This window comes from Lissotriton helveticus, chromosome 6, assembly GCF_964261635.1.
Source record: "Lissotriton helveticus chromosome 6, aLisHel1.1, whole genome shotgun sequence".
Lineage (NCBI taxonomy): Eukaryota > Metazoa > Chordata > Amphibia > Caudata > Salamandridae > Lissotriton > Lissotriton helveticus.
Genome location: NC_136067.1, coordinates 784,239,217 through 784,267,131, shown reverse-complemented (window position 1 = coordinate 784,267,131; position 27,915 = coordinate 784,239,217).

Here is a 27,915-nt window from a genome sequence, read left to right as displayed (position 1 = left end):
TTTGTCTTCAAAATATCTGTACTGTCTGGTTCTCTCTCTGCTAAATACTCAATTTCTTCTACAGATTTTAAAACTCGGTTTCATGTTCTTCCGAGACCTAAACTCACTCAAATGATTGTTCTAGAATTGGAGTATAGACTTGCAGATGATAAGCGATCTGAACATTCATATGCTCCGATTTCTCGATGAGACTACATCTTCAAACTGTAGCTGTACAATTTCTTACTTAGGCTCTTTTCATGAGAAATTTCTTCCCACATTTCCTTTAGTTCCGTCTTTTCAGATTTAGTAATGTGATACGTTACATATCGAGCCACAGCAATGGAGTTGTCTGCAACATATTGAATATCCATGTTAGCATAAGCATTCCAAATGGACAAAATGACTGGGTTATAGTCATTTATGTATTTTGACTCTTCATTTCTTCTTAAGTCGTAGGTATTTTTCAGTGATTTCCTTGTGACAGTATGTCGCAAAGATGACATAAAATTGTTCACTCTTCCTTTTGATAATATGGGACGTGGAAAGGCAAATCGACATTTTGTGTGGAACTTATCCTTAGATTTGTACTTTAGACAACGATGGGTTTGAAATGGTAAGACTTAATGTCTTAAATTCTTTTGTTCTGTACTTTTTGATACAGCACATGTAGAATATTGCTCAATAAAACTCATCACTGTGTCATCTGAATCTGTTCCAAATTTGGGGGCATCTATGATCCATAGCAGCATATGTATGTGAGGAGCACCTCTTGCTTGATACTCCTTTCTCCAAAAGAAATCCAGAACCTCTCTAAGAGGAGGATTTTTTTTGTTTGTGATAAAAGACATCATAGATTCAAATCTATGATTGAAATACCTGCATACATTAACTGGATCCAAAGAGCACAGTTCTCCAGGTGTCCTGTATTCTATAATTTCTATGTTTGCATTTGCCTCTCGAAGAAATTGAAGTAAATCTTCCCAAGCATACTCTGTACAACTTAGAGTAAGGAACCATGTAGGAGTACCTAAGTTTCTTAGCATACATTTCAATTCCCCATGACGACGGTACCAATACTCATTAGTACCATGCTGACATGCCATGAGATTAATTAACTGTGATTCCAAAACAGTATCTTTCTGTTGGACTTTATCCATAAAGTCCTTTGCCGAAACATTTTGCAGATGTACTCCACTTTTTAGTATATGGTTCACTGCATAAGAAAATCCAGACAAGTCACTCTCAAACAGAAGATGAAACAAATATGGAATACATTGGCGAAACCTTGGATCTTCTGCATATAACCTTGATGTCAGGAATTCAGAAGCAGGAATCTGCACAGGTCGTTCATCATATTGTCCACCTTTGCCTGTTGGAAATAACTGAGGGAAACAACGAGCTTTCAAGCTTTCTTCCCATACCCTAATGGGACTTCCTTTCGCTTCTTTCATTTGGAATAACTTAATAGTATTCCCCATCACTTCTTTAGAGTGAAGTGGATGCACACTATAATGTTCATAAATTTCTTCAGTTCAGGACACATCCACTTTTTCAATTTGTGCAGTTGACAAATCACTGTCTTCTTCTGCAGTTGTTTCCTCTTCTCCTACATATACATTTTTATAGTATTGATTATTGTTTACCAAATACAATGTTGCCTTTTTCACTTTCCTAACATCCACTAATTCTTGCCAGATTTTCTTACTCTTCGTTAAGAACGCCATTAACTAGAATAACTAGAGGTTCCTCTTCCACATTTTCTACACCAATTGTTTCAATATTTTTCTTTAAATCTTGAGGCAAATAAACAACTCTTCCCTTTAATCCTCTCTGTAAATCTGAAGGAGGCAATTTCCCTGTCTTAGGCTCCATGCGAACAATAGCCTGAAATGGATGCACACATTGAATGAGAATAGACTCATAAGTATTTAAATCCATCAGTTCAGAAGGAATATTTACCAACTCAAGATTATTATGTACAGCTCTAGCAGGCATTTTGTTTTCATTTAATTTGTTATAACAATATTTACAAATACGTTGATCAGAACCCACATCAAAACAATTATCTATAAACAAATAAGTTGCAAAATCCTTCCACTCATTATTATTCTCCTTTTCACTTTTTAAATATAGATTAACTAACCTGGTCTGATTTTTATAATGAATTTGTCTACAACAAATACAAGAAAAGTTTGGACTTTCACCTGAAATGACCTTAAACCTTGTAATTTCTTGCTCAAAATGTTCTGTACTAAAATTCAGTACATTTTCTTCCGCATTTCCTTCTATTAATGTATCCATTTCTGCACTGTCTTCTTCAGGACCAAAGTAACTAACCTCAATTTCTTCACAAATGTTGATTACATCTAATACAGATCCATGAAAAAGAGCACTGTTTATCTTTTTTAACATTAGTGCTGGACTTTTTGCACAATACAACCTTCTCACTAATTTCCTCACTTCAGTATGATGCACTGCTAACATCCTAAAATGGTGAAAAACACTCTGACATACTTTTTTAGAAAGACAAGCCAGAGAATGACCTTGCAAACCCGTTTTTTCTCTCACTCTGCAGGGGTCTAATTCTTGCAACATCTTAATCTTTTGTTTACCACTTTTCTTAGTATACTTACGTAAACAATTGCGAAAAAAATCAATTGAATCCTGTCGTACACTACAAATACTACTACAATTCCAAGTGTACACTGGAGCCTTAGGACGTCTCCCTAAAACTTCATCAGCTAACACCTCTTCTGCATTTCTAGGGACAATTTTCTCTCTTTCAATCGGACAACCATTCTTAACCTCATAAGCTCGACCACTGGTGTCAACTGCATCCAGCAAATCATTACTCTGAAAGTAACTCACTTCATTAACAAACGGCTCACAACTTGAACTATGTTTCCATTCTCCAGAAAAAACATTACAAAAATTAGTTCTATTAATTAGTCTTTTCCACTTACTTTTGGCCTTCATATCATTGATTGGCTTATCTAGTGTTAGAATCCTACTGATTACTAAAAGAAACAACTTTTTTTTAATTCAAAAGCTTTCTCAACAATTGTCGCTATATGTTTTTTTTCTTATAAAAAGCTGTTTTTCTTTTACAATTCTTTATATTTTTTAATAAATTTACAACAACTCTGTTATGAAACATTTGCTTCTGAATCTCAACAAACTGATTTTTTCGTCTATTACTATAAACACTATCTTTACCACATACTTTTCCATCATTTTTCTTTTTTGTCTGGTTTTCTTACAGATATTTTTTTTTTCCTGATTCTCCACACTTTTTTTACTTTGTGTTATTTTCCTTATAAAATCCTTTGTTGACTTACCAGGAGCTTTCTTTGTTTTTTCCACACTGTAGAATGTAGAAAAGAAAATTCACTGAAATGATTACAACATTCTACAGAGACAGTTGCTATGCAATTTCTACAGCACACCCAGGATCTTTATTACACAGCATGGACACTAATTGGGAATTCTGAGGCCTGGCACACATGCTGCTTTGGACTTTATAGCACTAAATGTCCTAAGGCCTGACTCACTCCATGACTACATGTATTGCCATATTTTTAAACACATCAACTGAGCAAATTATTCTGCCACAATTTTGTGAAATTAAGTCTGACTCACACTGTGATCTTAGACACATGGCAGTATGCCTTCCAATTCCGTAAAATGATTACTACAGTGAAAGAGAGCCTTGCTGGGAGTGCTGTGTCAGATTTTAGGACAGTGCAGTTGTGTTCAGGCAGTGTAGGGGCTCAAGGTGGGACTGAGAATGTAGAAATGAGAATTCATTGAAATGATTTTTACATCCTACAGAGAGAGTTGGTATGCAATTTCTACAGCACACCCAGGATCTTTATTACACAGCATGGAGACTATTTGGGAATTAAGAGGCCTGACACACATGCTGCTTTGGGCTTTATGCAAAAACAACAATTGATGGACAGAATGCAGAACAATGTCATACCTTCCCCCCAGTACAGAGATCTGGGCCTAAATCAATTGTTTTTTTAAACTCCACACCACCCCAGGTCAGACATGGCTATATGCAAATCAGCCTCGACCCTGTGCCTCATGGGAACAGTCCAGCCCGAACTGCCAAGCCATGTCTTTCCTGCACCGGAATCAAGCATCCAAGGACCGGTTTCTGGCTATCAGCCTTCATCAGCCTGGATAGCTTGACTCCAGTGGTGTGGAGAGCATGGGACTCACGTCCGAGCACACCCATCCCACTCGGGGTGACAAATGCAAAAACAACAATTGATGGACAGAATGCAGAACAATGTCATACATTCACCCCAGTACAGAGATCTGGGCCTAAATCCATCTTTTTTTTGCACTCCACACCACCCCAGGTCAGACATGGCTATATGCAAATCAGCCTCGACCCTGTGCCTCATGGGAACAGTCCAGCCCGAACTGCCAAGCCATGTCTTTCCTGGACCGGAATCAAGCATCCAAGGACCGGTTTCTGGCTATCAGCCTTCATCAGCCTGGATAGCTTGACTCCAGTGGTGTGGAGAGCATGGGACTCACGTCTGAGCACACCCATCCACTCAGGGTGACAAATGCAAAAACAACAATTGATGGACAGAATGCAGAACAATGTCATACATTCACCCCAGTACAGAGATCTGGGCCTAAATCCATCGTTTTTTTGCACTCCACACCACCCCAGGTCAGACATGGCTATATGCAAATCAGCCTCGACCCTGTGCCTCACCTTTTCGATCAGCCACACGACAGGTGAGTCAAGGTGTCCCCCAAGGATCAGCGGTCAGTCCGATCCTTTTCAACCTATATCTCCGACCCCTGGTAGACCTGATAAAGTCATTTGGCATATCAGTCATCAATTATGCCGATGACACTCAATTGATTTTCTCATTTGAGGGTACTGAGACAGTTTCGAGGGACACCTTCCACCGCTGTACGCTACAGCAGAGTGGTTGCGAGCCAATTCACTCCAATTTAATGGGTCAAAAACTGAGGTACTTCATTGCTCCCTAGGCCGTCTCCCCGGCGCGCTACCGGATGACTTTTGGCCAACCTCTATTCCAGGCTCGGTGGAGGCCGCGAAATCGGCTCGTAACCTGGAAGTTCTGTTTGAACCTAACCTACAGCTTGACGCCTCTGTAAATAGGACTGCAGCGACCTGTATGGGCTTGCTCCGTGCCCTACGTAAGATCTTGCCACTACTTCCCCGGGAAGCTAGAGCCGAGGTAGTGCGTAGTTCTATTCTCAGTAGGTTAGACTACTGTAACGCACTACTTCTGGGAGCCCCTAAGATTTTGATCCTAAAGTTGCAGAGGATTCAAAACATGGCGGCTAAATTGGCTCTATCTCGTCCTTACTCTGCTTCTTCATCCACTGCACTGGCTGATCTTCATTGGCTACCGGTCCAGCAGAGGATTGCCTTTAAGGCTTTGTGCCTTGTCTTCAGGGCTCTGCATGGACTAGGACCGATACCACTTCAAAACCTTCTCTCTTGGTATCAAGCTGCCAGACTTCTGAGATCCTCCTCGGCGTTCCTGGTGAGGATTCCCAGGATTAATAGAGTGAGGATGGGCGGCCGCGCTTTCAGTTTCGCGGCCGCCACGTTATGGAACACCTTACCTCTGACGTTGAGGAGTAGACAAGATTTGCCCTCTTTCAAAAGGGATCTTAAGACCTACCTGTTTCCAAGAGCAATGTAATGCCAGGATACCCTTTGGGTGACAGTTGCGCTTAACAAGCATTAAATACAATACAATACAATACAACAAGGCGGCCCAAGGAAGGATGTATTCACTGTAGGCCGTATGGGCTCTTGCCGGGAGGGGATGGGGGGCCCACCACGCAGTCCACTGCACGCACAACTGACACCGGGGTCTGATCCGACTCCCGAAATGTGGCTGGGCCCCACCGACCCCGGGAGCCCCCACTGTCCGGCCACCCAAGGCCCTCCGCAGCAACTTGCAAGCTCTGGCCCCGCCCTCCTCCCAGTCGGGCCCGGGTCTCTTGGGAGGCGCGGCGGAGAGCCGTTCAAGAATGCAGGCCAAGGCGAGTCCAGGGCCCGACACAACCCCCGTGGCACTGCAACTTCTCCTCCTATCCTCCCCCTGGGCCCCACGCTGACCTCGGTACTCTGCAGTCTCTCGCCAGGCCCAGGGTGGACTTCCGACAAGGCAGCGCCGCTCTCCCACTGCCGATGGCGACTCCGTTTGCGGGCAAAATTGAGGCCACGCCCCTCAGCCCTCTCTGCAGCAAGGGCCCGCCGAGTCCGCTCCACCGCCGCCACCCGCGCCGGAGCTCCAACAGCGCTCGGCGCAGGCTCCCCCGCAGCACTCGGCTCGGCCCTCCTTGCCTGGCAGGACAGTCGGCAAATCAAGGTCCCGGCTCCGCTCGCGGCTCCATCTCCGGGGCGCCTCACCGCCACAGAACACAATGCGGGTGGCACCGGCCGCAAAGCTCAGGCATCCCGGTGTCAGGGAGTAGACCCAACTGCAGGGATCAGGGAAATGTGACCGGGGTCAGGATATTCGTAACAGGATGATGATCGGCTGGTCGGAGCTCCGGCTCTACACGACCGCCATGTTCGCTGGTCAAGCCACGCCTTAAAGAATCCAGTTTTGGCTTCAACTTTTCTGACAAAATAATAGTAGCTTCTTCATGCTCTATTCTATCAATAGCCTCCAGTTTTATAATTTCTTCATTTTCTAACTTTCAAATGTTTTCATTGAATATTGAACATTCTTGCAGACTTGGCATCAAGCATATCACTGATTTCTTTTCTGTAATTTTTCTATATATATTCTCTGGGAGAATATTTTCATTTGGTAACAAATTTGGAAGTAATCGTGCCTGTAAAGCTTCTTTGCCATGTTCACTCACTTTTCCAATTCTTATATCTTCAAGAATACTTTTATAATCAGCGTCCTTTGCCTGTCGCATATTTGTAATGAGTTCTGAATATTTGAAATATGACCAAATATTAACATTTCAAATGCTTCCCAGGCACTTTCTGGTGTCTTCATGTGTAACTGTTTTAAATACTGGCTGTCCTTTCACAGGAAAAAGTTGTAGTAGATCTCCAAAAACTATGACGTGTTTGCCTCCAAATAACACATCATACTCTGTTTTAAGGATTTGTTGCATTCTTAAATGCACAAAGGCAAGCATTAAATTTGATACCATGCTTACCTCATCAATAATGAGAAGTTTCATTTTTTTCAAGACTCTAGAAACTTCACAACAAGCTTCTCCAGATAGCTTGTGGTATTCTAATTTATTTCCATGCTCTCCTGGCAGGATCAATAAACGATGTAAAGTAATCCCTTTAACGTTATGTGCTGCCAACCCAGTTGGAGCAGTAACAACACAAGAGAGTGACGACTCAGTTCTTTTCTGTAGATAAGTTGCAATTCCTTTAATTAGAAAACTTTTTCCAGTTCCTGCTTCTCCACTCACGTACAGTCGGACAGGTTTAAATGACATACATGAGCACTCTTTTTTCTCGTGATATAAACCATGCTCAATCTGTTCTGTCACTTGATCGTATATTTGTTTTTGCTCAACATTTAGTTGTTTTTCAAATTCTTCTAAGTTTATTACATCCTCTTGAGCTTGTTGCATTGCTGTTTCCACCTCATCCCTGGCAGTTGCTGCTTCATTTTGGATAATTGGTTCTCCTAGTGGATCCTGACTCAACGAAGCAGAACTTTGACTGTCTTGAGAACTGTCTCTAGCAATCTCTGCTGCAATTGTAGCTTCTTGCTGTATTTTGTCGTTCAACATTTTCAGATAATTAGAAAGAACAGGACATTCTATAGTATTTTTAGTTGCGTTGAATGAATCTTCATAACTGTCAAAATCTCCAAGTAGTTCCAGTTCTGTACGCCATGGCTTAAAGAGTTGCAAAAGAGCTAAATAGTAAAATTCCCTTTTGTCAGGAGTTTCGCAACTCAGTTTTCGGTGATTAATCAAATGTCCTTTTCTTTGTTTAACTAAACATCCTTCAGATCCAATCACAGCATATACTCCTTTATTGATATCTTCTGTTATATTCCTCTTAAAAGTATAGCTTTGCAGTACTTCATAGAGACAAACGTTCTCAAGATGATTACTTCTAATTGGATAGTATGTATCCAACATATTTGTCTTCAAAATATCTGTACTGTCTGGTTCTCTCTCTGCTAAATACTCACATTCTTCTACAGATTTTAAAACTCGGTTTCATGTTCTTCCAAGACCTAAACTCACTCAAATGATTGTTCTAGAATTGGAGTATAGACTTGCAGATGATAAGCGATCTGAACATTCATATGCTCCGATTGCTCGATGAGACTACATCTTCAAACTGTAGCTGTACATTATACTTAGGCTCTTTTCATGAGAAATTTCTTCCCACATTTCCTTTAGTTCCGTCTTTTCAGATTTAGTAATGTAATACGTTACATATCGAGCCACAGCAATGGAGTTATCTGCAACATATTGAATATCCATGTTAGCATAAGCATTCCAAATGGACAAAATGACTGGGTTATAGTCATTTATGTATTTTGACTCTTCATTTCTTCTTAAGTTGTAGGTATTTTTCAGTGATTTTCTTGTGACAGTATGTCGCAAAGATGACATAAAATTGTTCACTCTTCCTTTTGATAATATGGGACGTGGAAAGGCAAATCGACATTTTGTGTGGAACTTATCCTTAGATTTGTACTTTCGACTACAGTATTTTCCACAACGATGGGTTTGAAATCGTAAGACTTAATGTCTTAAATTCTTTTGTTCTGTACTTTTTGATACAGCACATGTAGAATATTGCTCAATAAAACTCATCACTGTGTCATCTGAATCTGTTCCAAATTTGGGGGCATCTATGATCCATAGCAGCATATGAATGTGAGGAGCACCTCTTGGTTGATACTCCTTTATCCAAAAGAAATCCAGAACCTCTCCAAGAGGAGGATTTTTTTTTGTTTGTGATAAAAGACATCATAGCTTCAAATCTATGATTGAAATACCTGCATACATTAACTGGATCCAAAGAGCACAGTTCTCCAGGTGTCTTGTATTCTATATTTTCTATGTTTGCATTTGCCTCTCGAAGAAATTGAAGTAAATCTTCCCAAGCATACTCTGCACAGCTTAGAGTAAGGAACCATGTAGGAGTACCTAAGTTTCTTAGCATACATTTCAATTCCCCATGACGACGGTAGCAATACTCATTAGTACCATGCTGACATGCCATGAGATTAATTAACTGTGATTCCAAAACAGTATCTTTCTGTTGGACTTTATCCATAAAGTCCTTTGCCGAAACATTTTGCAGATGTACTCCACTTTTTAGTATATGGTTCACTGCATAAGAAAATCCAGACAAGTCACTCTCAAACAGAAGATGAAACAAATATGGAATACATTGGCGAAACCTTGGATCTTCTGCATATAACCTTGATGTCAGGAATTCAGAAGCAGGAATCTGCACAGGTCGTTCATCATATTGTCCACCTTTGCCTGTTGGAAATAACTGAGGGAAACAACGAGCTTCCAAGCTTTCTTCCCATACACTAATGGGACTTCCTTTCGATTCTTTCATTTGGAATAACTCAATAGTATTCCCCATCACTTCTTTAGAGTGAAGTGGATGCACACTATAATGTTCATAAATTTCTTCAGTTCAGGACACATCCACTTTTTCAATTTGTGCAGTTGACAAATCACTGTCCTCTTCTACAGTTGTTTCCTCTTCTCCTACATATACATTTTTATAGTATTGATTATTGTTTACCAAATACAATGTTGCCTTTTTCACTTTCCTAACATCCACTAATTCTTGCCAGATTTTCTTACTCTTCGTAGGAACGCCATTAACTAGAATAACTAGAGGTTCCTCTTCCACATTTTCTACACCAATTGTTTTAATATTTTTCTTTAAATCTTGAGGCAAATAAACAACTCTTCCCTTTAATCCTCTCTGTAAATCTGAAGGAGGCAATTTCCCTGTCTTAGCCTCCATGCGAACAATAGCCTGAAATGGATGCACACATTGAATAAGAATAGACTCATAAGGATTTAAATCCATCAGTTCAGAAGGAATATTTACCAACTCAAGATTATTATGTACAGCTCTAGCAGGCATTTTGTTTTCATTTAATTTGTCATAACAATATTTACAAATACGTTGATCAGAACCCACATCAAAACAATTCTCTATCAACAAATAAGTTGCAAAATCCTTCCACTCATTATTATTCTCCTTTTCACTTTTTAAATATAGATTAACTAACCTGGTCTGATTTTTATAATGAGTTCGTCTACAACAAATACAAGAAAAGTTTGGCCTTTCACCTGAAATGACCTTAAACCTTGTAATTTCTTGCTCAAAATGTTCTGTACTAAAATTCTGTACATTTTCTTCCGCATTTCCTTCTATTAATGTATCCATTTCTGCACTGTCTTCTTCAGGACCAAAGTAACTAACCTCAATTTCTTCACAAATGTTGATTACATCTAATACAGATCCATGAAAAAGAGCACTGTTTATCTTTTTTAACATTAGTGCTGGACTTTTTGCACAATACATCCTTCTCACTAATTTCCTCACTTCAGTATGATGCACTGCTAACATCCTAAAATGGTGAAAAACACTCTGACATACTTTTTTAGAAAGACAAGCCAGAGAATGACCTTGCAAACCCGTTTTTTCTCTCACTCTGCAGGGGTCTAATTCTTGCAACATCTTAATCTTTTGTTTAACACTTTTCTTAGTATACTTATGTAAACAATTGCGAAAAAAATCAATTGAATCCTGTCGTACACTACAAATACTACTACAATTCCAAGTGTACACTGGAGCCTTAGGACGTCTCCCTAAAACTTCATCAGCTAACACCTCTTCTGCATTTCTAGGGACAATTTTCTCTCTTTCAATCGGACAACCATTCTTAACCTCATAAGCTCGACCACTGGTGTCAACTGCATCCAGCAAATCATTACTCTGAAAGTAACTCACTTCATTAACAAACGGCTCACAACTTGAACTATGTTTCCATTCTCCAGAAAAAACATTACAAAGATTAGTTCTATTAATTAGTCTTTTCCACTTACTTTTGGCCTTCATATCATTGATTGGCTTATCTAGTGTTAGAATCCTACTGATTACTAAAAGAAACAACTTTTTTTTAATTCAAAAGCTTTCTCAACAATTGTCGCTATATGTTTTTTTCTTATAAAAAGCTGTTTTTCTTTTACAATTCTTTATATTTTGTAATAAATTTACAACAACTCTGTTATGAAACATTTGCTTCTGAATCTCAACAAACTGATTTTTTCGTCTATTACTATAAACACTATCTTTATCACATATTTTTCCATCATTTTTCTTTTTTGTCTGGTTTTCTTACAGATATTTTTTTTTTTTCCTGATTCTCCACACTTTTTTTACTTTGTGTTATTTTCCTTATAAAATCCTTTGTTGACTTACCAGGAGCTTTCTTTGTTTTTTTTCCACACTGTAGAATGTAGAAAAGAAAATTCACTGAAATGATTACAACATGCTACAGAGACAGTTGCTATGCAATTTCTACAGCACACCCAGGATCCTTATTACACAGCATGGACACTAATTGGGAATTCTGAGGCCTGGCACACATGCTGCTTTGGACTTTATAGCACTAAATGTCCTAAGGCCTGACTCACTCCATGACTACATGTATTGCCATATTTTTAAACACATCAACTGAGCAAATTATTCTGCCACAATCTTGTGAAATTAAGTCTGACTCACACTGTGATCTTAGACACATGACAGTATGCCTTCCAATTCAGTAAAATGATTACTACAGTGAAAGAGAGCCTTGCTGGGAGTGCTGTGTCAGATTTTAGGACAGTGCAGTTGTGTTCAGGCAGTGTAGGGACTCAAGGTGGGACTGAGAATGTAGAAATGAGAATTCATTGAAATGATTTCTACATCCTACAGAGAGAGTTGGTATGCAATTTCTACAGCACACCCAGGATCTTTATTACACAGCATGGAGACTATTTGGGAATTAAGAGGCCTGACACACATGCTGCTTTGGGCTTTATGCAAAAACAACAATTGATGGACAGAATGCAGAACAATGTCATACATTCCCCCCAGTACAGAGATCTGGGCCTAAATCAATCGTTTTTTTGCACTCCACACCACCCCAGGTCAGACATGGCTATATGCAAATCAGCCTCGACCCTGTGCCTCATGGGAACAGTCCAGCCCAAACTGCCAAGCCATGTCTTTCCTGGACCGGAATCAAGCATCCAAGGACCGGTTTCTGGCTATCAGCCTTCATCAGCCTGGATAGCTTGACTCCAGTGGTGGAGAGCATGGGACTCACGTCTGAGCACACCCATCCCACTCGGGGTGACAAATGCAAAAACAACAATTGATGGACAGAATGCAGAACAATGTCATACATTCCCCCCAGTACAGAGATCTGGGCCTAAATCAATCGTTTTTTTGCACTCCACACCACCCCAGGTCAGACATGGCTATATGCAAATCAGCCTCGACCCTGTGCCTCATGGGAACAGTCCAGCCCGAGCTGCCAAGCCATGTCTTTCCTGGACCGGAATCAAGCATCCAAGGACCGGTTTCTGGCTATCAGTCTTCATCAGCCTGGATAGCTTGATTCCAGTGGTGTGGAGAGCATGGGACTCACGTCTGAGCCCACCTATCCCACTCGTGATGACAAATGCAAAAACAACAATTGATGGACAGAATGCAGAACAATGTCATACATTAACCCCAGTACAGAGATCTGGGCCTAAATCCATCGTTTTTTAGCACTCCACACCACCCCAGGTCAGACATGGTTATATGCAAATCAGCCTCGACCCGGTGCCTCATGGGAACAGTCCAGCCCGAACTGCCAAGCCATGTCTTTCCTGGACCGGAATCAAGCATCCAAGGACCGGTTTCTGGCTATCAGCCTTCATCAGCCTGGATAGCTTGACTCCAGTGGTGTGGAGAGCATGGGACTCACGTCTGAGCACACCCATCCCACTCGGGGTGACAATTGCAAAAACAACAATTGATGGACAGTATCGCTTTGTTCGCCCTAAGTGTGGCAGGGTATGCTCAGACGTGAGTCCCTTGCTCACTTGGCCACTGGATTCAAGATAGCCTGGCTGATGAGGATTATGAATCCGAAACCAGTCCCAGGATGCTTGTTTCCGGTCCGTGGAAGACATGGCTTGGCATTTCGGGCTGGACTGTTCCCATGAGGCACAGGGTCAGACTGATTTGCATATAGCCATGTCTGAAATGAGGTGGCTGAGTGGGCTAAAGAATGGTGATGGATTAAACCCAGATCAGTTGACTGGGGGTGAGTGTTTGATTTGCTCAAACGCTCCGTCCATCATCCCCTTTTGTATCGCTTTGTTCGCCCTAAGTGTGGCAGGGTATGCTCAGACGTGAGTCCCTTTCTCACTTGGCCACTGGATTCAAGATAGCCTGGCTGATGAGGATTATGAATCCGAAACCGGTCCCAGGATGCTTGTTTCCGGTCCATGGAAGACATGGCTTGGCAGTTCGGGCTGGACTGTTCCCATGAGGCACAGGGTCAGACTGATTTGCATATAGCCATGTCTGAAATGAGGTGGCTGAGTGGGCTAAAGAATGGTGATGGATTAAACCCAGATCAGTTGACTGGGGGTGAGTGTTTGATTTGCTCAAACGCTCCGTCCATCATCCCCTTTTGTATCGCTTTGTTCGCCCTAAGTGTTACAGGGTATGCTCAGACGTGAGTCCCTTGCTCACTTGGCCACTGGATTCAAGATAGCCTGGCTGATGAGGATTATGAATCCGAAACCGGTCCCAGGATGCTTGTTTCCGGTCCATGGAAGACATGGCTTTGCAGTTCGGGCTGGACTGTTCCCATGAGGCACAGGGTCAGACTGATTTGCATATAGCCATGTCTGAAATGAGGTGGCTGAGTGGGATAAAGAATGGTGATGGATTAAACCCAGATCAGTTGACTGGGGGTGAGTGTTTGATTTGCTCAAACGCTCCGTCCATCATTCCCTTTTGTATCGCTTTGGGCTTTATAGCACTAAATGTCCTAAGGCCTGACTCACTCCATGACTACATGTATTGCCATATTTTTAAACACATCAACTAAGCAAATTATTATGCCACATTTTTCTGAAATGAAGTCTGACTCACACTGTGATCTTAGACACATGACAGTATGCCTTGCAATTCCGTAAAATGATTACTACAGTGAAAGAGAGTCTTGCTGGGAGTGCTCTTTCAGATTTTAGGACAGTGCAGTGGTATTCAGGCAGTGTAGGGGCTCAAGGTGGGACTGAGAATGTAAAAATGAGAATTCACTGAAATGATTTCTACATGCTACAGACAGAGTTAGTATGCAATTTCTACAGCACACCCAGGATCTTTATTACACAGCATGGAGACTATTTGAGAATTAAGAGGCCTGAGACACATGCTGCTTTGGAATTTATAGCACTAAATGTCCTAAGGCCTGACTCACTCCATGACTACATGTATTGCCATATTTTTAAAGACATCAACTAAGCAAATTATTCTGCCACATTTTTGTGAAATGAATTCTAACTCACACTGTGATCTTAGACACATGACAGTATGCCTTACAATTCCATAAAATGATTACTACAGTGAAAGAGAGTCTTGCTGGGAGTGCTGTTTCAGATTTTAGAACAGTGCAGTGGTGTTCAGGCAGTGTAGGGGCTCAAGGTGGGACTGAGAATGTAGAAATGAGAATTCACTGAAATGATTTCTACATGCTACAGAGAAAGTTGGTATGCAATTTCTACAGCACACCCAGGATCTTTATTACACAGCATGGAGACCATTTGGGAATTAGGAGGCCTGACACACATGCTGCTTTGGACTTTATAGCACTAAATGTCCTATGGCCTGACTCACTCCATGACTACATGTATTGCCATATTTTTAAACACATCAACTAAGCAAATTATTCTGCCACGTTTTTCAGAAAAGAATTCTGACTCACACTGTGATCTTAGACACATGACAGTATCTCTTGCAATTCAGTAAAATGATTACTATCTGCTACTGAAAGATTTTCTATGGCATTTTTGCAGCACACCCAGAATGTTTACTAGACTCCAAGGAGACTATCTGAGAATTCTAACCCTGATATACAAGTGTATAAGTGGTTGGACCACTTCATGTACAATGTTTTTCCCAAAGCAGAAACATTCAAAATCAGACTCTATACAAATAAATTCCTGCTTCCACATTAAAATACAGTTTTCAATTTAACTTAAACTGCACATCATAGAATTAACAATTAACAACTCACCTTTAAAAATGCTTTTGTAGTTTTAGAACAGTGTCAATCACACACCAGATTTTCTTAAGCAGAATCTCTGAATTGTGCACCAGTCACTGCAACCACACAATGGCATACATTCCCTCTCATTTTACACTCATTTTCTTGTAGATAACCAATCAAATATCTTCCCACACAAATTCAAAACCAAACTAACATTTTAATTGGTTCTACATTGAAACACTTTCAATCTCACATAATATTCAACCTTCCCCCACTGCTCTCTCTGCCTTTTACCATGGTAACACTCCATAGAACACCTAACTGAACACACAGGTGAAAAGTTCATCTGCAAAGCAAACCAGCAAGAGTGTTTGACTTTTCAATACAGCAGCGAATCCTGTGCAATGTTCCTTTCAATCACTTTCTCTCAACCATTAGCATTTTTCATTAAAAAAACAGTAGCATGCTCCCTAGTTTTCAATGTTGAATTTTCAGAAACCACCAATCATTTTTGTTTTTTCAAGTGCACTGAATCTCATCCACATTTTTTTCTAAACACCTACTTTTCGTACTGCCATTTCATTTCCAGAGCCCATCTGAGTACAACCAGATCTCCCTTCAAGATGCTTAGAGTGTGGATTGTAGGACACAGCTATATTTTCTGGAGTGAAAGGTATGCAGCAAATAGATGCTTTCTCAACCTTGATTTACCAAATGTGGATATTATGTGGATTGGCCAGAGAGGATTGAGATGTTACCAATTGATGCCATTGGTAAAATCCTTTTTGCATCTTCCACACCCTGACCTCATAATTGTGTACTTACTTGTAGGTACAAAAAACACTCAATGAACACAATGCCTCTTTTTAGAGCCAACCAACATCTAAACACTCAAACTTGTTATTTTACAGTATTTCGTTTTGGATTTTTTTGGGACGTGCGTGCAACGTACGCGCACCTCACGTTTTTCTTTTTAAAAAAGTTTTTTTTGCCCTTCGGGGTCCTTCGGGGACCCCCTGAGAAGGCCTAGGGGATCAGGGAGTCTCTACCCTGCCCCCTTTTCACGTTCTCAACTTTTGTTTTGGGCTCTCTTATGCCTCGGTATGTTTGAAACGTGCGCGCACCCCGCGATTTTTTTCAAATTTTTATTTTTATTTTTGTAGGCCTTCGGGGTCCTTCAGAGACCCCCTGAGAAGGCCTAGGGGGTCAGGGAGTCTCTACCCTGCCCCCTTTTCACGTTCTCCACTTTTGTTCTGGGCTCTCTTCTGCCTCGGGGGTGAGTGCAACGTGCGCGCACCTCGCTATATTTAAAAAAATATATTTTTTTTTATTAGGCCTTTGGCGTCCTTCAGGGACCCCCTGAGAAGACCTAAGGGGTCAGGGAGTCTCTACCCTGCCCCCTTTTCACGTTCTCCACTTTTGTTTTGGGCTCTCTTCTGCCTTGGGGGAGCGTGCAACATGCGCGCACCTCGTGATTTTTTTTTATTACAATTTTTTTTATTTTTTTCCCTTCGGAGTCCTTCAGGGACCCCCTGAGAAGACCTAGGGGGGTCAGGGAGTCTCTATCCTGTCCCCTTTTCACATTCTCCACTTTTGTTATGGGCTCTCTTCTGCCTCGGAGTGACAAAATGGCGGCCAACACTTTCTGGTTTCCACCGATTAGAATGTTGACAGACGTCTAACAGCAAATCAGAATTTCACTCGCGCACACCCGATTTGCGCACCGTGCGCGCACGGTGCGCGCTTATAGATATATATTTTTTTCTTTTAATTTTCTCACGTTTTGGGACCCCCCTTTTTTCTCAGCCCCCACTTGACAAATCCCCCCAAAACTTTCAGGGAAGGAGCGAAGAGGGCCATCTTCCTTGAGAAATTCAGGAAGATTCATCAACGGCGCCAAAGTTATTCCCAATAGAATGTTGCGGATTTCCTATGAAACTACGTCCTAACTATAACTACCTACTGACGATGTATATATATCGCCAGTAGGTAGTTATTGTTAGGATTGGCTACCATAGGAAATCCGCAACATTCTATTGGGAATAACTCTGGCGCCGGTTGAGGAATTTGCGTGTAATTTTCCAAAATTTTGGCCAGCTCCGCTCCGCTCCTTCCCTGGAAGTTTCGGGGAGATTCGTGGAGTGGGGGCTGAGAAAAAAGGGGGGTCCCAAAACATGTTTTCCCCATGTTAATTTCCATAGGACGGTCTGACAAATCTACAGCCCGAACCGCTGAACGGAATTACGCCAAACTTGGCAAAATTGTAGGGACTGGTACGCAGATGTGCCTTTGCTATATTAGGTGAAAATCGCTCCAGTGGTGTTTTTGAAAATTAACTTCAAAAACACATATATATCTATAGGCGCTCTCCGAGCGCTCACAGGTGCGCGTACCGGGGAGCGCACCCGGCGCGCTACAGGAGTGCGCGAGCGGAAAGCTGATTGGCTGTCGGGTGTCTGTCAACATTCTAAACAGTCCGGAGAGTCCGCCATCTTGTGTCTCGGTAGAATCGAGACACAAGAGGTGAAAAATAAAGGGGGCAATAATTAAAAGGGGGCAGAGTAAACACCCCCTCACCCCTAGGTTTTCTGAGGGGGGCCTAGAAGGACCCTGATGGGCAAAAAAACTTTTTTTTTTTTAAAATTTTCGCGGGGTAAGTCCTGGCTGCGCTCTCGGGTATGCTCTCCGGTACGCGCACCCTGAGCGCACCACGGGGAAAAACAGTGTAAAAAAATAGAGTAAAAAAATAATGTAGAGTGTTTAGAGGTAAGTTAACTCTGAAAAGAGCTGTTGTGTTAAGTAGGTGTTTTTTGTCCCTACAAGTAGGTACCAATGCAGAGTCTTATATTCAAGAGGAAAACTCTATTCCCCTCATCTGTAAAATGCACACCATCTCTCCTATAGATGTCTTGCATGTTGTAACGCAAGTTGTTGTGGTAAATGGAACCCATAGCATAGTCTCTGAGGTAAGCAGAAACAGATTTATTTACATGTTTCCTTGCTTTCTCAATCTGTGGACAAAATTGGTTGGACCAGTTTAATTTTTGCCTTTGGCATATATTACAAAATACCAAGGCAGTTTTTGGAAAAAGTGACATCAATTGCCCAAAGATGCCCTTTAAAAGCATTTCCAGACCTACCCCAGTCATAGTGCATAAGTCATTGCCACCACAGTGCACAATTATAAGGTCAGGGTGTGGTAAATGCATAAAGGATTTTACCAATGGTATTAATTGGTGACTCTTCAATCCTCTCTGTCCAATCCATACAATGTCCACATTTGGTAAATCAAGATTGTAAATTCCTCTGTTAGCTGCGTATTTTTGACTCCAGTGGACATAGCTATGACCCACAAACCAGACTTTTGTCATTTTGAAGGTAGATGTGCTTCTACTCAGATGAGTTGTGGAAATGAAATGGCAGTTTGATTATGAAAAAAAGTGTTTGAGAATCAGTGCAGATGAATAACCAAAAATGATTGGAGCTTTGTTAAAAATCCCCACAGAAAATTAGGGTGCATGATTTTTTTTGTAAGAAGTCATTTCATTGGTTGAGAAAAAGACATTTAAAGAAACATTGCATTTCATTAGCTAGTAGATTGAGCGGTCAAACAGCCTTGATGGATTTTTTTGCAACAAAGTATAATGAACTTGTGAACTGTGTGCTGGTTTAAGAGGGAGTTACCATGGTTACTTGATGAATGAGCACTGGGGGATGGGTGAATGTTATGTGAGTTTCAAAGTCTTGAAATGTACAACCAATTAAAATGTGCAGTTTGGTTTTGAATTTGTGTGAGAATAATTTTTATTGGCTATGTACAAGAATATGGCTCTGAAATGAGAGAGAATCTGTGCCATTATTGAAAGGCTCCAGTAAAGGAAGCATTGTTCAGAGATTCTGCATAAGAATATCTGTTGACTGTGACTGACACTGTTTGACATCTTCCAAAGCATTTTTAAAGGTGAGTAATGATTCTTTTAAAAAAGATAGAGAGCTTAAAGATTTTTGATAAGTATTACAGTGAGTGTCTGTGTGAATTAAGGAATTATATTTTTATCTTTTTCCATAATGTTAGCTGTGTGTTTATAAGGTAGACTTCTTTATAAATTGTTTTTTATGCTTGGATTCAATGCTGGTTTAGAAATTGTGTAATGGTTTCATTGGACTTGTAAACATGCTCCTTTTTATGAAGCGTTTTGTGCAACTTTTAGCATGAGTGGTAGCAGTGAATGTATGGAGAGGGATAGGAATAGCAGATAGAAAACCATTTGAAATGGTGTGGGAGATGCATAAAGTATTTAAGTAATGGTTTCAATTGAGATGGAATATAAGATAAAGAGGGGCATATTTACAAGACTGTTGCGCAATTTTTGACATGGGTGCAATCAGAAAATGCATGCAGAATAATAAAATATGCACCCAGACAAGAATATGAAATGCCGTGAGAGATGTTTAAAGCTTTTTTTAAATGGCATAAATTGAGATAAATTATACAAAAAAAGAGAAGCATGTTTACAAGCTGCGTGCGCAATCTTTGACGTAGCTGTGTGTTTATAAGTTAGACATCTTTATAAATTGTTTTTTAAGCTTGGAATCAATGCTGGTTTAGAAATTGTGTAATGGTTTCATTGGACTTGTAAATATGCTCCTTTTTATGAAGCGTTTTGTGCAACTTTTAGCATGAGTGGTAGCAGTGAATGTATGGAGAGGGATAGGAATAGCAGATAGAAAACCATATGAAATGGTGTGGGAGATGCATGAAGTATTTCAGTAATGGTATCAATTGAGATGGAATATAAGATAAAGAGGGTCATATTTACAAGACTCTTGCGCAATTTTTGACATGGGTGCAATCAGAAAATGCATGCAGAATAATAAAATATACACCCAGAGAAGAATATGAAATGCCGTGAGAGATGTTTAAAGCTTTTTTTTAAATGGCATAAATTGAGATAGAAAATACAAAAAAAGAGAAGCATATTTACAAGCTGCGTGCGCAATCTTTGACATAGCTGTGTGTTTATAAGGTAGACTTCTTTATAAATAGTTTTTTATGTTTGGATTCAATGCTGGTTTAGAAATTGTGTAATGGTTTCATTGGACTTGTAAATATGCTCCCTTTTTGACGCACCAGTGGTGTAAAAAATACACTTTGTTGAGTCATATTTAGAAAGTGACGCATCTAGGTAGATGCGTCACTTTGTAAACCCCTGCGTCACATTATACCTGCGCCAGGTGTAATGTATGCAAAGGGGGCGTATTGACTCAAGAAAGGGTCGTAGAAGTGACGCAGTGAAATCTATGAGATTTCACTGCGTCACTTTTAGGATGCCGTTGCATCAAAATCTTGCGCCTGCCTCACAGCAGGCCTAAGACTGACGCAGACCCTTTCACATGGGGCTGGCCCCATGTGAAAGGATGCATTGCTGGAGTTGCGTCACTTTTGTGACAGACTCCAGCAATGCATCACTTTTGCGCTTACAGATACGTCCGAAATACTGACGTATCTGTAACTCCTTGCGACATAATGCGTCATACATTAAATATGACGCATGAGTAGAAGACTGAATGCCTCATTTATGAGGCCATGCATCACTTTTATGCCACCGGTGCGTCACTTTTTGTGACGCACCAGTGCTGTAAAAAATGCATCTTGTTGAGTCATATTTACAAAGTGACGCATATAGGTAGATGCGTCACTTTGTAAACCCCTGCGCCACATTATACCTGCGCCAGGTGTAATGTATGCAAAGGGGGTGTATTGATGCAAGAAAGGGTCGTAGAAGTGACACAGTGAAATCTATGAGATTTCACTGCGTCACTTTTAGGACACCGTTGCATCAAAATCTTGCGTCTGCCTCACAGCAGGCGTAAGACTGACGCAGGCCCTTTCACATGGGGCTGGCCCCATGTGAAAGGATGCATTGCTGGAGTTGCGTCACTTTTGTGACACACTCCAGCAATGCATCACTTTTGCGCTTACAGATACGTCAGAAATACTGACGTATCTGTAACTCCTTGCGACATAATGCGTCATACATTAAATATGACGTATGAGTAGAAGACTGAAGGCCTCATTTATGAGGCCATGCGTCACATTTTTTGTATATTCTATCTCAATTTATGTCATTTAAAAAAAGCTTTAAACATCTCTCATGGCATTTCATATTCTTGTCTGGGTGCATATTTTATTATTCTGCATGCATTTTCTGATTGCACCCATGTCAAAAATTGCAAAAGAGTCTTGTAAATATACCCCTCTTTATCTTATATTCCATCTCAATTGATACCATTACTGAAATACTTTATGCATCTCCCACACCATTACATATGGTTTTCTATCTGCTATTCCTATCCCTCTCCATACTTTCACTGCTTCCACCCACAAGGCGCTTCACAAATAGGAGCATATTTACAAGTCCAATGAAACCATTACACAATTTCAATTTATCATAATAATGAGCAACTAGAGTGCTAACATTCAGAATTTATGGAAAATGTGTGACACATCTGAATGCCTTGTTGATGGAACCAAAGTAAACAAGCACTGAAAATGCAATAGATCTCGACCTCGTTGTCAGACATACTGTTGGTAGAGACAGACATGGTACATTATATCTAAAATCCTACTAATGTACCTAAGATCCACTGTGACTGAAGCTTGATTCACCCATCAGTATAATCTTAGGCAGAGTCACACATACTGTTGGCAGAGACAGACATGGTACATTATATCCAACATTCTGATCATGTGCCTAAGATCACACTGTGAGTGAAGCTTGATTCACCCATTACTTTGATGTTAGGCAAAATCACATATACTGTCGGCAGGGATAGACATGGTACAATATATCTAAAATCCTATTAATCTGCCTAAGATCACACTGTGAGTGAAGCTTGATATAATGAGCAACTAGAGTGCTAACATCCAGAATTTATGGCAAATGTGTGACACATCTGAATGCCTTCTTGATGGAACTAAAGTAAACATGCATTGAAAATACAATAGATTTAGAGTGATCTTAGGCACATGTGCACCATATTACATGTAATTTACCATCTCTTTGTCTGCAAGCAGTATGTGTGTCTCTGCTGATATTATTTCAAAGAAGCTACAGGCCAAAAACAGACAACCTATATATAAACAAGACATAACATTAATTAGTTAATCATTTTTTACAGAAAGCAAAGCACATGTAATGTAAGTGAGCCTTTTGTTTTATACTAGTGTTTATATTGTTAACCTATTGCAATTGATGTGTAATATGTTTGTAGTGGTCTATAATATGTTATTTTTTCTTTACTACAGATTATAATCATCTATACAAACAAACTAAAAGATGCCTTCTAAGGCAAGAAGAGAGAAAATGTATAAAAAAAATTATGGACTAAGGAAAAAGAAAATCAACAACCAACCAAAATAAAATCTTCAGAGAAAAAGAAAAATGCTCCTGGTAAGCAATCTAAAAGTTTTCTCAGGAAGTTATTGAAATGTCAAGAAAAAAAAGTTTTTTGAGAAAAAACAGTGAAACACCTGTAAGTTCAAAGAAAACAGGATGTCCTTCTAAAAATGTTAGAACAGTACAAGGAGATGTTACTTTGCATACCGAAAGAAGAAGCAAGCAGTTTTCTGAAATACGTAGACAAATGTTTTACAACAGAATTGTAACAAATCTATTAAAAAATGTAAAAAGGTATAAAAAAAGACAGCTTTTTACAAGAAAAAAAACATAGTTAACAACGTGGATGAAGCATTTAAAGTGAAAAATAAATTGTTTTTTTTAGTAATGAATAGAATTCGTACACTTGATAAGATAATCAATGTGTTCAAATCAAAATGTAAGTGGAGGAGAGTAATTAATCGAACTAATTTCTGTGATGTTTTTTCTGGAGAATGGAAGCATAGTTCAAGTTCTGAGTCATTTTTTAATGAAGAAAGTTAATTTCAGGATAATGATTTGGTGCATGCAGTTGACACCAGTGGTCGAGCATATGAGGTGAAGGACGGTTGTCCGGTTGAAAAAGAAGAGATTGTGCCTAGAAATACAGAAGAGGTGTTAGCTGATGAAGTTTTAGGGAGATGTCCTAAGGCTCCAGTATATACATGGAATTGTAGTAGTATTTGTAGTATCCGACAGGAATCAATTGATTTGTTTCGCACTTTCTTACGGACATATACTAAGAAAAGTGTGAAACAAAAAATTTCAAGAAAAGTATGTCAGAGTGTTTTTCACCATTTTAGGATGTTAGCAGTGCATCATAATAAAGTGAGGAAATTAGTGAGAAGGTTGTACTATGCAAAAAGTCCAGCGCTTAAACTAAAACAGTTAAACAGTGCTCTTTTGCATGGAACTGAATTAGATGTCGAAAACATTTGTGATGAAATTGAATTTTGTTACTTTGGTGAAAAAGAGGTTAGTGCAGAAATTGATACAGTAATGGAAGGTAATGTAGAAGAGAATGTAGAGATTTTAAGTACAGAAAAATTTGAAAATGAAATTATAAAGTTTAAAGTCAATTCAAGTGAAAGGTCTAATTTTTCTTGTGTTTGCTGTAGACGGACTCATTATAAGCATCAGACTAGATTAGTTGATTTATATGTAAAAAGCAAAAAGATAAATAATAATGAGTGGAAGGATTTTGCAACTTATTTGTTGGTTGAAAATTGTTTTGATTTGGGCTCTGATCAACGTATTTGTACATATTGCTATAATAAATTAAATGAAAACAAAATGCCTGCTAGAGCTGTTCATAATAATCTGCAGTTGGTAGACATTCCTTCTGAATTGATGGATTTAAATACCTATGAGTCTATTCTGATTCAATGTGTGCATCCTTTTCAGGGCTATTGTTCGCATGGAGCCTAAGACAGGGAAATTGCCTCCTTCAGATTTACAGAGAGGATTAAAGGGAAGAGTTGTTTATTTGCCTCTAGATTTTAGGAAAAATATTGATACAATTGGTGTTGAAAAAGTAGAAGAGGAACCTCTGGTTATTCTAGTTAATGGTGTTCCGAAAAAAGTAAGAAAATCTGGCAAGAATTAGTGGATGTTAGGAAAGTCAAAAAGGCAACGTTGTATCTGGTAAAAAATAATCAGCACTATAGAAATATGTATGTGGGAGATGAGGAAACAACTGTACAAGACTACACTGATGTCTCTGCTGGACAAATAGAAAAAGTTGATGTCTCTAGAAGTGAAGAAATTTACGAACATTATAGTGTTCATCCATTGCATTCCAAAGAAGTAATGGGGAATGCTATTGACTTGTTTCAGATGAAAAAAGCAGAAGGAAGTCCCATTAGTGTATGGGAAGAAAGTTTAGAAGCTCGTTGTTTTCCATAGTTATTTCCAACAAGTGAAGGTGGACGATATGACGACCGACCTGTTCAAATTCCTGCATCTGAATACCGGACTTCAAGATTATATGCAGAAGATACAAGGTTTCATCAATGCATTCCATATTTGTTCCATCTACTGTTTGAGAGTGACTTGTCTGGACTTTCCTATGCAGTAAACCATATACTGAAAAGTGGAGCACATCTACAAAATGTTTCGGCAAGGGATTTTATGGAATTTCTTTTGGAGAAAGGAGTATCAAGCAAGAGGTGCTCCTCATATACATATGCTGCTATGGATTAAAGATGCACCTAAATTTGGAACAGATTCAGATGAGAAAGTGATGAGTTTCATTGAGCAGTATTCTACATGTGCTGTTCCGAAAAGTACGGAAGAAAACAATTTAAGACACCAAGTTTTACGCTTTCAAAGCCATCTTTGTGGGAAATACTGTCATCGAAAATACAAATCCAAGGACAAGTTCTACACGAAATGTCGTTTTGCATTTCCACGTCCAGTAACATCGATAAGAAGAGTCAACAATTTTATGTCTTCTCTGCGACATACTGTGACAAGGAAATCACCCAAAAATACATACAACCTAAGAAGAAATGAGGAATCCAAATTTATAAATGACTACAACCCAGTCATTTTGTCCATGTGGAATGCTAACATGGATATTCAATATGTGGCTGACAACTCTATTGCTGTGGCTCGATATGTGACGTCTTACATCACAAAATCAGAAAAAACGGAACTGAAGGAAATGTGGGAGGAAATTTCACATGAAGAGTCTAAGCAAGAAATTATACAGTTACAGTCTAAAGATGTTGTTGCATCGAGAAATTGGAGCGTATGAATGTTCTGATCGGTTATCATCAGCAAGTCTATATGCCAAATCTAGAACCATCATTTGGGTGAGTCTAGGTCTTGCTGCAACACGAAACTGAGTTTTGAAATCTGTACAAGAAATAGAGTATTTGGCGGAGAAAGAACCAGACAGTACAGATATTTTGAAGACAAACATGTTGGATACATACTATCCAAATAGAAGTACTCACCTTGAGAACGCTTGTCTCTTAAGTTCTGCAAACCTACATTTTTAAAAAGAACGTCACACAAGACATCAATAAAGGTGTATATGCTGTAATTGGATGTGAAGGCTGTCTAGTAAAACAAAAAAAAGGCCATTTGATTAATCATCGAAAATTGAGTTGTGAATCTCCAGACAAAAGGTAATTTTATTACTTAGCTCTTTTGCAACTCTTTAAGCCTTGGCGTAGAGAAGAGGAACTACTTGGAGATTTTCTTACTTCGTTCAATGCAAAAAACAAAAATGGGACCCTGAACCTAAAGAAAGGATACGGGGGAACAACCTACCAGGGAAGTCAATAAATGTAACAACATGAAAGGGAAGTTCCCATTACTCTAAAGGACCAATAGGTTCCAATATAAACAATTGCCCACAGAGCAGCTGGTGATATTAAATCATTTTATTGTCATGTATATATATATTTGTAAAAAACTCCATTACTTCAGAAAATATATTGACATATATAATTCATATAACGTCAGCCCAGAACATCAAGGAACAATAAAAACATTTTATATACATAAGTCACTCATACCCTCAAGCATACACACATCCAAAAATAACCACATCCATGAAAATACCGTCAACTACAAACACATTCTCAGCAGACAGACAGAAAAAAGCGCCGAAGCGCGTTTCGGAAAAATGCCACAGTGGGGAATTCCTTCATCAGGGCGCCAGTCATTCAATTATGTGTGGCCATCAAAGTCCTCCAATTTATCAAAAGGATGAACTTTAGTTCAATTCCAAGGGTTCTGGGCAAACAACAGCATATCCCAGCATATCGGAGGGAAGAACAGCATCTAACCCCTCAGGACGGAAAACAGCAGATCCCGCAGTGGATGGCAGCTGACATAGAAGTGGGCGAAGAATAATCAGACTCTGAGGACTGTATGTTCGGGGGAGCGGTTGTTCAAAGGAGAGCTAGAGGTGCAGCAATCCTGATACCAGTGAGTTGCAAAAACGTATATTAGAGGGAATACTCTTCGAACTTTCCCATGGATATGACCAAGTGAGGCACACCGATAGAAACTACACCCGCTGATCCCAACCAGGTAAAGGCAGGATATATGCTTCAATGATTGTTTTTGTCAGACATAGCGGAGCTCTCACGATATATGTCAACCGGGAATGCTCTTCGAACTTTCCCATGGATATGACCAGGTGAGGCACACCGATAGAAACTACACCCGCTGAGCCCAACCAGGTAAAGGCAGGATATATGCTTCAATGATTGTTTTTGTCAGACATAGCGGAGCTCTCACGATATATGTCAACCGGGAATGCTCTTTGAACTTTCCCATGGATATGACCAAGTGAGGCACGCCAATAGAAACTACACCCGCTGAGCCCAACCAGGTAAAGGCAGGATATATGCTTCAATGATTGTTTTTGTCAGACATAGCGGAGCTCTCACGATATATGTCGACCGAGTCACCTTTTGCAACTCACTGGTATCAGGATTGCTGCACCTCTATCTCTCCTTTGAACAACCGCTCCCCCGAAAATACAGTTCACAGAACTGATTATTCTTCGCCCACTTCTATGTCAGCTGCCATCCACTGCGGGATCTGCTGTTTTCCGTCCTGAAGGGTTAGATGCTGTTCTTCCCTCCGATACGCTGGGATATGCTGTTGTTTGCCTAGAACCCTTGGAATTGAACTAAATTTCATCCTTTTGATAAATTGGAGGACTTTGATGGCCACACATAATTGAATGACTGGAGCCCTGATGAAGGAATTCCCCACTGTGGCATTTTTCCGAAACGCGCGTCGGCGCTTTTTTCTGTCTGTCTGCTGAGAATGTGTTTGCAGTTGACGGTATTTTGATGGATGTGGTTATTTTTGGATGTGTGTATGCTTGAGGGTATGAGTGACTTATGTATATAAATGTTTTTATTGTTCCTTGATGTTCTGGGCTGACGTTATATGAATTATATATGTCAATATATTTTCTGAAATAATGGAGTTTTTTACAAATATATATATACATGACAATAAAATGATTTAATATCACCAGCTGCTCTGTGGGCAATTGTTTATATTGGAACCTATTGGTCCTTTAGAGTAATGGGAACTTCCCTTTCATGTTGTTGCATTGATTCGTTCAATGCAACCAAGGATACGATAGAATGTCCTGTTTTTTCAAATTATCTGCAAATGTTGAACGAGGAAATACAGCAAGAAGC